Genomic DNA, 16,300 nt, shown 5'->3' on the forward strand with positions numbered 1-16,300 from the left:
TGTAGAGGTTGGGTTATTAAGTCTGTTTCAAGGCTGAGACACAGATTTTTAATCAGCATGGGAATCAAGGGTTATGGGGATAAGGCAGGAAAGTGGAGTTGAGGATATCAGATCAGCCATGATCTCATTAAGTGATGGAGCAGACTCTCTGGGCCGATTGGCCTACTTCTGCTCCAAGTCTTATGGTCTTTGCGAACTAGAATCGTATTCCATCGCATATCTTTTCGGGTTTAAAAGTCATAGATTTGTAGTGCCCTTTGCACTATATTTCCCCTCCAGTCACTTTAGAACTGATAATAACTGATAGTAATGCACTGCACTTCAGTTGTAATAATAATAATAATAATCTTTATTAGTGTCACAAGTAGGTTTACATTAACACTGGGAGAATTCAGAATGTCCAATTCACCTAATAAGCACATCTTTTCGGGACTTCTGGGAGGAACTCAGAGCACCCGGAGGAAACCCATCCAGACACAGGGAGAACGTGCAGACTCTGCACATACACCCAAGCCAGGAATCGAACCCAGGTTCCTGGCGCTGTGAAGCAACAGTGCTAACCACTGTCCTACCGTGGTCCCCGGAGCTTCGATTCCGAGCTAACTGGATTAATTTATTTAAAAACTAGCAAGCGAGCACGTACAAAACTGCACAGATTTATACCAATGACATAAAACTACCAGATCGTTAAACATAGAACATATTGAATTAGCCTTCATAGATAATTGCTTTACAACAAATTTAATTGCATTTCAGTGTATTTGAAGGCCAACAACAATTTTCTTATTCTCGTTATTTCTCTAATCTCAGCCTGTAAGGGGCGTGCATTTACTTTCACTGTGCTGTTCTCAGGGGCTGGTTTAGCACATTGGGCTAAATCGCTGGCTTTTAAAGCAGACCAAGCAGGCCAGCAACACGGTTCGATTCCCGTACCAGCCTCCCCGGACAGGCACGGAATGTGGCAACTAGGGGCTTTTCACAGTAACTTCATTGAAGCCTACTCGTGACAATAAGCGATTTTCATTTCATTTTTCATTTGTAAACTTGTAGAAGGTCTTAAAACTGCTTTTATATTTCTTGCTAGCTTACTCTGGTTCTAATTTTTCCTTTATTAATTTTTGGTCCTTCTTTCCTGATATCTATAACTCTCCTAATCCTCAGGTTTACTACCTACCTTCGTAATATTTTAAATTTATTACTATCCTTCCCCATCTTTAGATTGCTGGATCATTTTTCCTTTGGAGTTTTAAATTTCTCAACAGAATATAGATTCATCGGAAATTAGGAATTTAAAAAAAAGTTTGTCATTGCTTTTCTACTGTCACGTCGATCTACTTTTGCAATATATCGTAGCCAACTCACACCTCATGCCTATGTAACTGACTTCAGGTTTAAATGGGCGGCACGGTAGCAGTGTTTTAGCATTGTTGCTTCACAGCACCAGGGTCATTTCCCGGCTTGTGTCACTGTCTGCGTGGAGTCTGCACGTTCACCCATGTCTGTGTGGGTTTCTTCTGGGTGCTCTGGTTTACTCCCAAAAGTCCTGAAAAGACAGGCTTGTTAGGTGAACTGGACATTCTAAATTCTCCCTCAGTGTACCCAAACAGGTGGCAGAGTGTGGTGACTAGGGGCTTTCCACAGTAACTTCATTGCAGTGTTAATGTAAGCCTACTTGTGACAATAATAGAGATTATTATGAATACTCCAGTTTCAGATTTATACACATCACGTTATTCCATCCACACAGGCAACAAAGAATCTCAAACTTATTGGATAACGGCAAAGGTTGAAGTTCCTCTGACCCGCATCTTAGGTTCCCTTATAGAACAAGAACGAAGAAAATTACAGCACAGGAACAGGCCCTTCGGCCCTCCCAGCCTGCACCGATCCAGATCCTTTATCTAAACCTGTCTCCTATTTTCCAAGGTCTACTTCCCTCTGTTCCCGCCCGTTCATATACCTGTCTAGATGCCTCTTAAATGACGCTATCGTGCCCGTCTCTACTACCTCCGCTGGTAAAGCGTTCCAGGCACCCACAACCCTCTGCGTAAAAAACTTTTCACGCACATCTCCCTTAAACTTTACCCCTCTCACCTTGAAATCGTGACCCCTTGTAACTGACACCCCCACTCTTGGAAAAAGCTTGTTGCTATCCACCCTGTCCATACCTCTCAATTTTGTAGACCTCAATCAGGTCCCCCCTCAACCTCAGTCTTTCCAATGAAAACAATCCTAATCTACTCAACCTTTCTTCATAGCTAGCACCCTCCATACCAGGCAACATCCTGGTGAACCTCCTCTGCACCCTCTCCAAAGCATCCACATCCTTCTGGTAATGTGGCGACCAGAACTGCACGCAGTATTCCAAATGTGGCCTAACCAAAGTGCTATACAACTGTAACATGACCTGCCGACTCTTGTACTCAATACCCCGTCCGATGAAGGCAAGCATGCTGTATGCCTTCTTGACCACTCTATCAACCTGCGTTGCCACCTTCAGGGTACAATGGACCTGAACTCCCAGATCTCTCTGTACATCAATTTTCCCCAGGACCCTTCCATTGACCATATAGTGCGCTCTTGAATTAGATCTTCCAAAAAGCATCACTTCGCATTTGCCTGGATTGAACTCCATCTGCCATTTCTCTGCCCAACTCTCCAATCTATCTATATTTTGTTGTATTCTCTGACAGTCCTCCTCACTATCTGCAACTCCACCAATCTTAGTATCATCTGCAAACTTGCTAATCAGACCACCTATACTTTCCTCCAGGTCATTTATGTAGATCACAAACAACAGTGGTCTGAGCACAGATCCCTGTGGAACACCACTAGTCACCGTTCTCCATTTTGAGACACTCCCTTCCACCACTACTCTCTGTCTCCTGTTACCCAGCCAGTTCTTTATCCATCTAGCCAGTACACTCTGAACCCCATACAACTTCACTTTTTCCATCAACCTGCCATGGGAAACCTTATCAAACGCCTTACTAAAGTCCATGTATATGACATCTGCAGCCCTTCCCTCATCAATTAACTTTGTCACTTCCTCAAAGAATTCTATTAGGTTTGTAAGACATGACCGTCCCTGCACAAAACCATGCTGCCTATCACTGATAAGTCTATTTTCTTCCATATGTGAATAGATCCTATCCCTCAGTATCTTCTCCAACAGTTTGCCTACCACTGACGTCAAGCTCACAGGTCTATAATTCCCTAGATTTTCCCTGCTACCCTTCTTAAACAAAGGGACAACATTAGCAATTCTCCAGTCCTCCGGGACCTCATCCATGCTCAAGGATGCTGCAAAGATATCTGTTAAGGCCCCAGCTATTTCGACCCTCGCTTCCCTCAGTAACCTGGGATAGATCCCATCCGGTCCTGGGGACCTGTCCACCTTAATGTCTTTTAGAATACCCAAAATTTCCCCCTTCCGTATGACAACTTGACGTAGAGTATTTAAACATCCATCCCTCGCCTCAACATCCGTCTTGTCCCTCTCCTTTGTGAATACCGATGCAAAGTACTCATTAAGAATCTCACCCCATTTCCTCTGACTCCACGCATAAATTCCCTCTTTTGTCTTGGAGTGGGCCAATCCTTTCTCTAGTTACCCTCTTGCTCCTTACATACGAATAAAAGGCTTTGGGATTTTCCTTAACCCTGTTAGCCAAAGATATTTCATGACCCCTTTTAGCCCTCTTTATTGCACGTTTTAGATTCGTCCTACTTTCCCGATATTCCTCCAAAGTTTCATCAGTTTTGAGTTGCCTCGATCTTAAGAATGCTTCCTTTTTCATCTTAGCTAGTCTCACAATTTCACCCGTCATCCATGGTTCCCTAATCTTGCCATTTCTATCTCTCATTTTCACAGGAACATGTCTGTCCTGCACTCTAATCAACCTTTCCTTAAAAGACTCCCACATTTCAAATGTGGATTTACCCTTAAACAGCTGCTCCCAATCCACATTCCCTAGCTCCTGCCGAATTTTGTTATACTCTGCCTTTCCCCAATTTAGCACTCTTCCTTTCAGACCATTCTTGTCCTTGTCCATGAGTATTCGAAAGCTTACGGAATTGTGATCGCTATTCCCAAAGTAATCACCAACTGAAACATCAACCACCTGGCCGGGATCATTCCCTAATACCAGGTCCAGTATGGCCCCTTCCCGAGTTGGACTATTTACATACTGCTCTAAAAAACTCTCCTGGATGCTCCTTACAAACTCTGCTCCATCTGCACCTCCAACACTACACGAATCCCATTCAATATTGGGGAAATTAAAATCTCCCATCACAACCACCCTATTGCTCCGACATTTTTCTATAATCTGTCTGCATATTTGTACCTCTACTTCATGCTCGCTTTTGGGAGGCCTGTAATAAAGTCCCAACAATGTTACTGCACCCTTATTTCTTAGCTCCACCCATATTGCCTCAGTGCTCGAATCCTCTATCATGCCCTCCTTAATCACACCTGTGATATCATCTCTGACGAGTAATGCAACTCCACCCCCCCCCCCCCCTTCTACCTCCCTCTCTATCCCTCCTGAAGCATCTATACCCTGGGATATTCAGTTGCCAGTCCTGCCCTTCCCTCAACCAAGTCTCAGTAATACCAGGGTATAGCAGCAGGGTAGCATGGTGGTTAGCATAAATGCTTCACAGCTCCAGGGTCCCAGGTTCGATTCCCGGCTGGGTCACTGTCTGTGTGGAGTCTGCACGTCCTCCCCCTGCGTGCGTGGGTTTCCTCCGGGTGCTCCGGTTTCCTTCCCACAGTCCAAAGATGTGCGGGTTAGGTGGATTGGCCATGCTAAATTGCCCGTAGTGTCCTAATAAAAGTAAGGTTAAGGGAGGGGTTGTTGGGTTACGGGTATAGGGTGGATACGTGGGTTTGAGTAGGGTGATCATGGCTCGGCACAACATTGAGGGCCGAAGGGCCTGTTCTGTGCTGTACTGTTCTATGTTCTATCATATTCCCAGGTACTGATCCAAGCCCTAAGTTCATCTACCTTACCGGCTACACTTCTCGCGTTAAAACAAATGCACCTCAGACCACCTGTTCCTTTGCGTTCATCAACTCTTCCCTGTCTACTCTTCCCCTTAGTCACATTGAGTTTATTATCTCGTACCTTACTGGCGTTAGTTGCTGCTTCTTTACTGACCTCTAACTTCCTAATCTGGTTCCCATCCCCCTGCCACATTAGTTTAAAACCTCCCCAACAGTGTTAGCAAAAGACTGGAACATTGGTTCCAGTCCTGCCCAGGTGTAGACCATCCGGTTTGTAATGGTCCCACCACCCCCAGAACCGGTTCCAATGTCCCAAAAATCTGAACCCCCTCCCTCCTGCACCATCTCTCAAGTCACGTATTCATTCTGACTATTCTTGAGTTTCTACTCTGACTGTCCCGTGGCACTGGTAGCAATCCTGAGATTACTACCTTTGAGGTCCTACTTTTTAAACTTATCTCCTAACTCCCTAAATTCTGATTGTAGGACCTCATCCCTTTTTTAAAACCTATATCGTTGGTGCCTATATGCACCACGACAACTGGCTGTCCACCCTCCCCCTTCAGTATGTCCTGCAGCCGATCGGAGACATCCCTGACCCGAGCGGCGACATACCATTCGGGAGTCTCGTTTTCGACCACAGAAACGCCTGTCTACTCCCCTTACAATTGAATCCCCTATAACTATAGCCCTGCCAGTCTTTTTCCCGCCCTTCTGTGCAGCAGAGCCAGCCACGGTGCCATGAGCCTGGCTACTACTGCCTTCCCCTGGTGAGTCATCACCCCCAACAGTATCCAAAACGTATACCTGTTTTGGAGGGAGATGACCGCAGGGGACACCTGCACTGCCTTCCTGCTCTTTCTCTGCCTTTTGGTCACCCATTCCCGGTCTCCCTCACCAATCCTAATCTGCGGTGTGACCAACTCACTGAATGTGCTATCCACGACCTCCTCAGCATCGATAGTCCGACACTCAGTCACAACCTCCCGGTCCTTGACCACTAACCAAACCTGTACCACTTACTAACTCAACATTGTCGTTAGGAATGATGAGGAAAAGCAATTCAAATCAAAAGGTATAATTCTAAAAAGGGCGCAGGAGTAGAGTGGGACCTGAAGGTGGTAAGGTAGGTTGACAAAGTGGCTAAAAAGGTACAAGGGATCCTGGGCTTTAAAAACAGATGCAAAAAAAACAAAAGGAATAATGATAAACCTTTAGAAAACATTGCTTTGCTCAACTGGAATATTGTGTACTGGAGGCACTGTAATTTGGGAAGAATGTAGAAATGGTTCCAGTGTCAAGAAGAAGCAGAAGTGATACGTTTGTGTTGTTGGGTATCAAAAATAAGATATAGATTTAAGCGAGTTTAATTTAGTGTTTCTGTGCAAGGAAGGATAAAACTCTAGTTAGATTCATGTTAAACAAAGGTGTTTGCGTGTATGGGGGTTTGGGGTTACAGTTCAAACTATGGCTGTAATGTGCCGAGAGTGAATTTACAATGGAAAAAATAAACACTAGCTTGGGGAAAGAATGAGATGTTGCTGAGCAATCAGGGGCCACTTTAGGAGAGACAGATATTGCGATTCTGTTTTAGCAGATAGAACCAGGAATCTAGAGAGAGAACAGCTCTGCCAGAAGCAGGACAAGGGAGCTGCAAATGATTTCATAAAAAGCACACCAGAAACAAAAGAACAACTAGATATGGAAGCAAGAATAAGTAGAGACATTCAAGGAAGGCTGACGTCAAAGTAACAAAGAGAAACTGGAAGTGAAACAGGGTACTGTTTACTGAAAGCAGGCTAGTGAAAGCCAAAGATGTCTAAAGTGATTCGCAGGTTTGTGATATTTTACTACAGCCTGTGAAGCAATAGCTGAAGCAACTGGGAAGCTGGATTTCAGAGTATCTGTAGAGGTTTGAAAGCATTCAAGACAAAGGAATACTGAAAGGTAAATCTGAAGGCATTCTCCCTGTGCCTGCGTGGGTTTCACCCCCACAACGCAAATATGCGCAGGTTTGGTGGATTGGCCACACTAAATTGTCTCTTAATTAGAAAAAATAATTGAGTACTCTAAATCTGTATTTTTTAAAAAATCAACTTAGTTTTTATCGTTTTTTAAAAATTGTTAATAAAATACTTGTTCTCGTTTAAGCTACAGGCACATTAAATACAAAACCAGGTGTACTGGAGGCTAAATGCTACACCTCCTTCCATCTCCGGACCAAATTTCAAAATGTTATACACTATTTACACTTTAAAAGAAAAAAGATTTTTCATGAGGGGTAAGCATCGGCCGGCATTTGTTGCCAACATTTATCGACACGGTACAACAGTGGTTAGCACTGTTGTTTCACTGCGGCAGTGACCCGGGTTCGATTCCCGGCTTGGGTCACTGTATTTGCGGAGTCTGCACGTTCTCCCCGTGTTCAAAAACATTAACAGCACATACTGCTAATTTTATACACCTTTGAACCATGCCCAACTTAGAAATGCTTACCCAATCTAGTCCCTATTCAGGTAATCACTTACAACTGATCAACTCTGAACTATTTAATGCCATGACATCCAGTTTTTGCCATGTGTTGACCAACGTTCGGTTTACATATATGTCTGCGTGGGATTCCTCCGGTGTCCTCCCACAGTCCAAAGATGTGCAAGTTTAGGGCAGCATGGTAGCACAAGTGGATAGCACTGTGGCTTCACAGCACCAGGGTCCCAGGTTTGATTCCCCGCTGGGTCACTGTCTGTGCGGAGTCTGCACGTTCTCCCAGTGTCTGCGTGGGTTTCCTCTGGGTGCTCCGGTTTCCTCCCACAGTCCAAAGATGTGCAGGTTAGGTGGATTGGCCATGCTAAAGTGCCCTTAAGTGTCCAAAAAAAAAAAAAAGAGGTTTGGAGGGGTTATTAGATTACGGCGATAGGGTGGAAGTGAGGGCTTAATTGGGTCGGTGCAGACTCGATGGGCTGAATGGCCTCCTTCTGCACTGTATGTTCTATATAGGTTAGGTGGATTGGCAATGCTAAAATTGCCCTGAGTGTCCAAAGATGTACAGGTAACGTGGCATTACAGGGATAGGGCAGGGGAGTAGGGTTATCTTTCAGAGGGTCGATGGAGACTCAGGGCCAAATGGCCTCCTTCTGTACTGTAGGAATTCTATGGTTCTAAGAAACAGGAGTAGGCCATTCTGTCCCTCGAGCCTGCTCCACTATTTAATAAAATCATGGCTAACCTGATAGTAACCTCAAATCTGAATCCCACGCACCCCAGAACGTACCACCCCCACCTTAAAAATACTCAATCTGTTTCCACTGCCTTTTCAGGAAGAACTCCAGAAACTCACAACCCTCGGGAGTGCAAACATTTTGCCTCATCTCCATTTTAAATGAGCAACCCCTTATTTTTAAGCAGTGATCCCCAGTTCTAGGTTCTCCCACAAGAGGAAACATCCTCTCCACATCCACCCTGTCCAGACCCCCCTCAGGATCTTGCATGTTTCAATCAAACTTCTTTGAGTTGTTAAAGTTCCAAATTAAATTCAAAAGGTTAAACTGAATTTCAGTTTGAGACTACTGACCTACTACTGATTTATATTTGTTTTACATAGTCAGCATTCACAGTGGATTTTCAGCAACTGATCAAATACAAATGGAGCAGAGCTTCACCTTCGATCTTATTTCTGCTCAATTACTGAGAGTTACCAGAGAGTGTGAAGCAGGAGATTCAGTTCACACAAGACTAGGTGGGTGATAGACTTTAGGCAAGATAAACAATACAGAAGAATAATTCAAATTTACGGCTTTAGGAAACTCATGGCATAAACCTGAGAAAATCAATAACATTTAGCTCATATAAAAGATTAAGTGCAGTTTGTTACTAATTGCTCTATCACTGAAAATAATGCTGTTTACAATTAAATATTGTAGACTGTAGGAGAGTTCCAACAGGCATAGAATTATATTTCTAGTCATTGCTAGCTTCCAAATTCAACATAATAGAGAGTAGCTTGATTTGGTAGTTCTCATTCTCTTAAAACTGTTCAGGTCAACGCCACATACGGTGTGTTGACCCTTTAGTGCAATACAAAGGGAGTGCTGCATTACCAGAGATTTTATAAATGTTAAACTTCCTCTATAGTGAATGAAAAAGATCCCATAAGCAAAAGAACATAAGAAATAGGAGCAGGACCAAGTCTTTCGGCCCCCTCAAGCCCACTCCGCCATTCAATATTATGGCTGATCTAATTGAGGCCTTAATTCCACTTGCCTGTCTGCCTCTGCCTCCAATGCAAGCATATACCTCCTTAAATAAGCAGAGCAAAACTTTACACACTATCCCAGGTGTAGTTCCACCCATGGCCTATATGTTGCAGCAAGACTTCCCTACTTTAATACTCGATCCCCCACCTTGCAGGTGGAGGTGGCCTCACAAAATTACTGGGAAGAGCCTCTGCAATTTCAACTCAGCAACAATGACAGAATGGCAATATGACAATTGGGCAGCATGGCAGCATAGTGGTTAGCACTGTTGCTTCACAGCTCCAGGGTCCGAGGTTTGATTCCCGGCTTGACTGACTGCCTTTGCGGAGTCTGCATGTTCTCCCCTCGTCTGCGTGGGTTTCCTCCCGCAGTCCAAAGATGTGCAGGTTAGGTGGATTGGCCATGCTAAATTGCCCTTAGTGTCCAAAAAGGTTTGGTTAGGTTACAGGGATAGGTTGGAGGCGTGGGCTTAAGCGGGGTGCTCTTTCCAGGGGCTGGTGCAGATTTGATGGGCCGAATGGGCCCCTTCTGCACTGTAAATTCTATGATTCTATGATCTGGAGAGGATGACAATCTCACGCTACTACTTTTCTTCCCTTTCCACATTGTAGCAGCAACAAATACACTTCAAAAGTACTTCATTAGCTGAAAGGTGTTTTGTGATGTATTAATCATGAAAGGCCTACTTGTGACACAAATAAAGACTATTATTATTATAATCAAAGTGCATCTTTCTTAGGTGCTATAGGTCAACAGTTTGGAAAGATCTGAAGAGGCCTTGGTGATTTGCCACAATGGATTCTGTGAAAGTAGAGAAAGTACTACTGTATGCTACAGTAACTACAGTATGCTGATTCTGTAGGGAATGGATGCTTCACCTGGTAGATGTGGTACCAAACAGATTACAGAAAAGCTCAGGGATAGGTTAGAGGGCGGGAGAAATTAAGTGACAAAGATGTAATAGAACCAACCCGTACCAGCCTCCCCGAACAGGCGCTGGAATGTGGCGACTAGGGGATTTTCAAAGTAACTTCATTTGAAGCCTTTTGTGACAATAAGAGATTTTCATTTCATTTAGCATTGCTGGAGAGCTGTCTGCCCGCCACGAACCCCGCCTGATCCTCCAGCACACACCCCTCGCACCGTCCCGCCAACAGCTTGGCCAAGACCCCTACGTCCGTATTCAGCAACGGGATGGGTCTGCAGGGCCCACGCTCCATCGGGTCCTTTCTTTGGGCTCAGCGAGATGGATGTGCCAATCCACTCCCATTACCTCCTGCAACCCCAGCGGCTCCTCTAATGGCTGGCGCTTCCTGTCCTCCAACTCCCTGCACTCCAACCCATTCAGGAACCCCTCCATACCTGCCTCCTCCCACTCCAGGCTCGGCCATTACAGGCCTCAATAGAAGGCCTCAAACACCTCGTTAATTCTCTCCGGCTCCGACACCACCAGCCTCCCATCCCCCCCCCTTGCACAATTTCCCGTGACGCTGCCTGTCGCCATAGCTGATGGGCAACCAGACAACTTGCCTTCTCCCCATACTCGTATTGCCTCCCTCGAGCCTCCGTAGCTACCCCACTGCTTTCCCTGTCGTCAACCGATCAAACTTCCGTGATGCAGCTGTACAAAAGCTTGGCAAGGCCACCTTTGGAGTACTGTGTGCAGTTCTGGGAGCCTCATTTTAGGAAGGATGTGGAAGCTTTGGAAAAGGTGCAAAGGAGATTCACCAGGACGTTGCCTAGAATGGAGAGTAGGTCTTACGAGGAAAGGTTGAGGGTGCTGGGCCTTTTCTCATTAGAACGGAGAAGGATGAGGGGCGACATGATAGAGGTTTATAAGATGATCAGGGGAATAGATAGAGTAGACAGTCAGAGACTTTTTCCTCGGATGGACAAGACCATTACAAGGGGACATAAATTTAAGGTGAATGGTGGAAGATATAGGGGGGGGATGTCAGAGGTAGGTTCTTTACCCTTTAGAGTAGTGGGGGCATAGAATGCACTGCCTGTGGAAGTAGTTGAGTCGGAAACATTAGGGACCTTCAAGCGGCAATTGGTTAGGTACATGGATTACAGTGGAATGATGGGGTTTAGGTTAATTTCTTAATCTAGGACAAAAGTTTGGCACAACATCGTGGGCCGAAGGGCCTGTTCTGTGCTGTATGTTCTATGTTCTAGAACAAAAGGCAAAGCGACTATTAAAGGTTGTCGTAATGAAACAAAACATTGGTCTAAATATCGGTCCAATCATTCTGCCGAATTAGTCCATGCCAGCTCTACCTCCGTTGCCTTAAGAGATTATTTGATTCAAGCGATCATTTCCTTTTAAAAACCATCGACAGTCTCTGCTTCCGTCATCCATGTGGGCAAAGGGTTCAGGTCAGTGCAACTCACTGAATAAAAACTCTCTTCACATTACACCTGTATCTCTTGCACAAAACCTTAAATCCGTGTCTCCTAGTCCTTGTATTAGCTAATGGGAAGAGTTTTTCCCCAGTCTCCCTTGTTCAAACCGGTCATAATCGTGTTAACCTCTATCAAATTTCCCCTCAACGCCTTTGCTCCAAGAAAATAACCCCAGATTCTCCATCCTAACCTTCTAACTAAAATCTCTTGGCCCTGGAACCCCCTCACATAAAAGTGCTTTATAAAGGTTCAGTGTTTCTTTTGGTCTCAATGTCTCTATTCATGAAGCCCAAAGAACAGTACAGCGCAGGAACAGGCCCTTCGGTCCTCCAAGCCTGCGCCGACCATGGTACCTGCCTAAACCAAAACCGTACGCACTCAAGGAGCGCCTATCCTTCCATTCCCAACCTATTCATAGATTTGTCTAGATGCCCCTTAAATGCCGCTATCGTACCTGCTCCCACCACCTCCCCAGGCAGCGCATTCCATATATTTACCACCCTCTGTGTAAAATAAAAAACTTGCCTCGCACATCTATTGTATACTTTTCCCCATGCACTTTAAACCTATGTCCCCTAGCACTTGACTCTTCTACCCGAGGAAAGAGCATCTGACTATCCACTCTGTCCATGCCACTCAATCTTGTAGAACTCTGTGAGGTTGCCTCTCAACCTCCATTGTTCCAGTGAGAACAGACCGAGTTTATCTAACCTCTCCTCATAGCTAATGCCCTCCAAACCAGGCAACATCCTAGTAAACCGCTTCTGTACCCTCTCCAAAGCATCCACATCCTTTTGGTAGTGTGGCGACCAGAATTGTACACAATATTCCAAATGATGCCGAACTCAGGTCCTGTGCAGCTGCAACATGACTTGCCAATTTTTATATTCAATGCCCCGACCGATGAAGGCCAGCATGCTGTATGCCTTCCTGCCCACCTTATCCACATGCATTGCCACTTTCAGCGATCGGTGGACATGCACGCGCAGATCTCTCTGCCTGCCAATACTCGCAAGAGTTCTACCAATTACTGTGTAATTCCTACATACAAGATCTAATTTGTTTTGTACTCTCTGCCCCCTCAAATATTTATCAAAATGCACCACCAGGTTTCTCTGCCTCTGAACATTCTGGAATGGCACCGTTAAACCAATATTGCCTCCCCAATTCCTTCTGCAAAATGGAGGCAAAGGTCCAGCAGCAATCAGATCAGTCCCTTGAAGTCAAAGACAGGGGTGATTATCACTCAATCCAGCAAGCAGATGCAAGATTGAATTCTACACAACGGACAACATCATCACTGATGAAGCTTTCAGCACCGCCACAGCCTTTCCTGTCATGGAGAAGCTGAACAGCGAGCCCACTGTGGTAAAGATCAACAAGGCCATTGACCATCTTGCCAGTGGTAAAGCCCAGGGAATGATGACATTGCATCGGAAATCAAAAGTGGAAAGCTGGGACTGCTACAACATCTCCATGAACCTGGGTCTCTGTTGGAAGGAATGATCTGTGCCTCAAGACACGCATGGTGCAAACATGGTACAAAAGCAGGGATGACAGGGATAGGGCGGGGTGGACACTCGCAATTGGGCAGAGTGCTCATTCAAAGGATTGGTGCAGACGTGATGGGCCGAATGGCCTCCTTCTGCACTATAGGGACTCTTGATTCAACCTATTTTTGCTTGAAGAATTCACCAAGCAGACATCACATGCACACTTTTTATTTAATCACATTCTCTATCTCCCTCATTATCCAAGGTGTTCTCATTGGTTCCCCTATTTTTCATGTTGAAACATACCTAGCCTATACCTAAAGCATCCCCTCCTTAAAGATCACCCAATGTTCCATTACAGTTTCTCCTGCCAACTTTTTGTTCCATCTTATCCTTTCACCCCATTTGAAGTTAACTATTTTTCAATTTACTTGTGTACTTTAAATTGTTTCTTGCTCTTATCCATTATTTGTCTAAATGTTATGATACCAGGTTCACTCTTACCCAAGTGCTCCCCCACCAAAATTTGGTCCACCTCATTCCCCAGTACCAGATCCAACAATATTTGCTTCCAAGTTGGACTAACAACACACTGGTCCAGGAAGTTCTCCTGAACACATTTCAGAAATTTCTCCCCCTCTTCCTCCTTGCCTTTTACTCTAACACTATCCCAATAGGTATTTTAGTAATTAATTCCCACGATATCATCACTCTGTAGTTCCTTCATATCTCTGATTTCCTACCAAATTTGTTTGCCTATCTCTCTTACTACTTGCAGCCAAAATAGTCCCAGTAGTGTGACTATACCCTTTTTGCTTCTCAACTCTTAACCAAATGGGTCCTGTCCTTGCCCCCGCAAGGTCATCCTCTTTCCCACAGTACAATGTCTTCCTTATTCTGTTATACTCTTACTGGTGCGTTGTAGATACTGGAGAGGCTTTTCAGAGCCCTGAACAGCAAGTTTTCCTCAACAGATACATTGGTGAATCTTTTATGCGCTGTTTATATATAATTGTATTTGCTGTGCTACACAAACTGGTTGTTGTATTTGCCTACATGTTAACAACTGTTCATCAAAAGCACTTAAATGATTGTGAATTTGGGATGGACATCAGATACGCATAAAAAAAGGTGCCGTTAACAAGCACCAAATGTAGACCTTGGAACATCCCAAATTACTTTACAGCCAATAGAGTACTTTTGAAGTATAACATTACAACATATTTTTACACTTTAAAAAAAACATTGGGTGTCAAGCTCTTTGGGACTTAAAAAAACACAAGTCTTACTTTTCAAATGTGCAACATTAAGATACATTTGTATAGCACCTTAAATGTAGCAAAACTTTTGAAGACAATTCACAGGAGTGGTACCATAAAATTTGACACAGAGGCATATAAGGAGATACTAGAACTAGCGGTAACAGTGCTAGGTTGTAAAAATCATCTTAAGGGGAAAGAGAGATGGAGTTGTTTATGAGGGGAATTCCAGAGCTTAGGGCCTAGGCAACTAAAGGTATGGCCAAGAATGGTGGAACAATCAAAAATAAAACAATGCAGATTGAGGTTACAATAAGCTGTGCACACATATCTTGGTGAGTTGTAGGACTTGAGGGGGTTACAGAGATATGGAGGAAGTGAAGCCATGGAAGGACTTGGAGAAGGACAAGACATTTTATCCAGCTGAAAAACAACTTTCTACTGGAAATCAAAATATATCATTTATGCAAATCATTTAACAAGATTCTTAAAGGTTTGAAGAGCTTCAACATGTGGAAGTGCCAAAAATAGAATAAGGGTAACAAGCTATACAATTTTAATTTTAAACTTTCAAATGTTCCAGAGTATGTAGCAACCTTTGAAATTAAATGCAACATTTAAAGCCAACTGCAATGTCCACACAAAAAAGATCAATTTCACATGTTCATCCAAATTTTACATTCAGGTGCACATCCCCAACTGAAAATGCCAGATGGAAAAATAATCAAGTCACATTAATTTAGATGTGAAATATGCGCACAGACCAAACAATAAAAAGCTCTGCTATACTTACCGTTATCAAAGAATCTAGAAACAGATATTGTGGTTATCAACCTACGTTGCTCAAATAAATTCTGAACAGAAAATATAAAATCGTGTATCAAGTTAAAGGAGCAGGGTTTTGATGGAAAAGTACTGGGTACCTATTGTTTGTTTACAAATTACCCAAATTTGCATTACCGCGGTATCATTCTGGCATTACATTGTACCCAATATTCTGACATTTAATTATTCCGATTAGAGATTTTGCCGTGGATGTTTTAATTTGCATTTCTGCCTGGATTAATAGGTTAAAGTCTTCACCGTCCCTCAAAGCATCAAAATCAACACCACTCGGTTGAAAGCCATTGAACATTCCTGTATAAGCCAATCAAGTAATGCACCTCCATTTCTCCTCTGGAACGAGAAATAAAGGACACATACCGAAGTTCTGGTGCAGTTGCAAAAGGGAATTATTTACCTCCTGTTCCCGAGAACCTCTTCTTTTCCACCCCCTCCGGGGCCTGAGGAACCGAACCAGCGGCAGGAAGGAGGTGAGAGGCCTAAATCGTCTCAGTGCGCGGGCGGCGGGGTGGGGGGTACCCTCCGGGAACTGTAGTTCTCCCGGCCGCCGCTGGCCGCAGGAAGTGACGAACGGCCTGGGTCCGAAAAACTACAACTCCCGGGAAACACCGCTAGCCAAATACTCGCCGAGCCCAGCAAAGTAAGCGAGCCTCTCTCGTTCCAGTTAACGGTTACTGTGTACATATATTTGTTCTTGTCGTAATTTTGGTTTTGATGATAAAAGGGTCAGCACCCCCCCCCCCCCCCGCCTCCGAAACCATGGTGTATTTTTTAAAATATCATTTCAGATTGTTTACAGTTTGCTCACCAAGCTGCTCTCCTGCCCTCCGCATCAATAGGGGCTGGTTTAGCTCACAAGGCTAAATCGCTGGCTTTTAAAGCAGACCAAGCAGGCCAGCAGCACGGTTTGATTCCCGTACCAGCCCCCCCGGACAGGCGCCGGAATGTGGTGACTAGGGGCTTTTCACAGTAACTTCATTGAAGCCTACTCGTGACAATAAGCGATTTTCATTTTCATCCGTGCTCCTTGGAGCC

General features: G+C 44.4%; 1 protein-coding gene across 3 annotated transcripts in view; it reads right to left on the bottom strand.

Moving 5' to 3' along the window:
* The window catches only part of cdip1 (cell death-inducing p53 target 1), an 80,137-nt gene extending 64,337 nt beyond the window's left edge, over nucleotides 1-15,800 (bottom strand). Inside the window, exon 1 of one of the 3 annotated variants that reach the window (XM_038819724.1) lies at nucleotides 15,663-15,800. The gene's annotated coding sequence lies outside the window, so the exon portion shown is untranslated. Of the gene's footprint in view, nucleotides 1-15,215; nucleotides 15,552-15,662 lie in introns of those variants that run through there. The other 2 variants (XM_038819726.1, XM_038819725.1) reach the window with 2 other exon arrangements.
* Between the last annotated feature and the right edge of the window lie 500 nt (nucleotides 15,801-16,300).

This window comes from Scyliorhinus canicula, chromosome 15, assembly GCF_902713615.1.
Source record: "Scyliorhinus canicula chromosome 15, sScyCan1.1, whole genome shotgun sequence".
Lineage (NCBI taxonomy): Eukaryota > Metazoa > Chordata > Chondrichthyes > Carcharhiniformes > Scyliorhinidae > Scyliorhinus > Scyliorhinus canicula.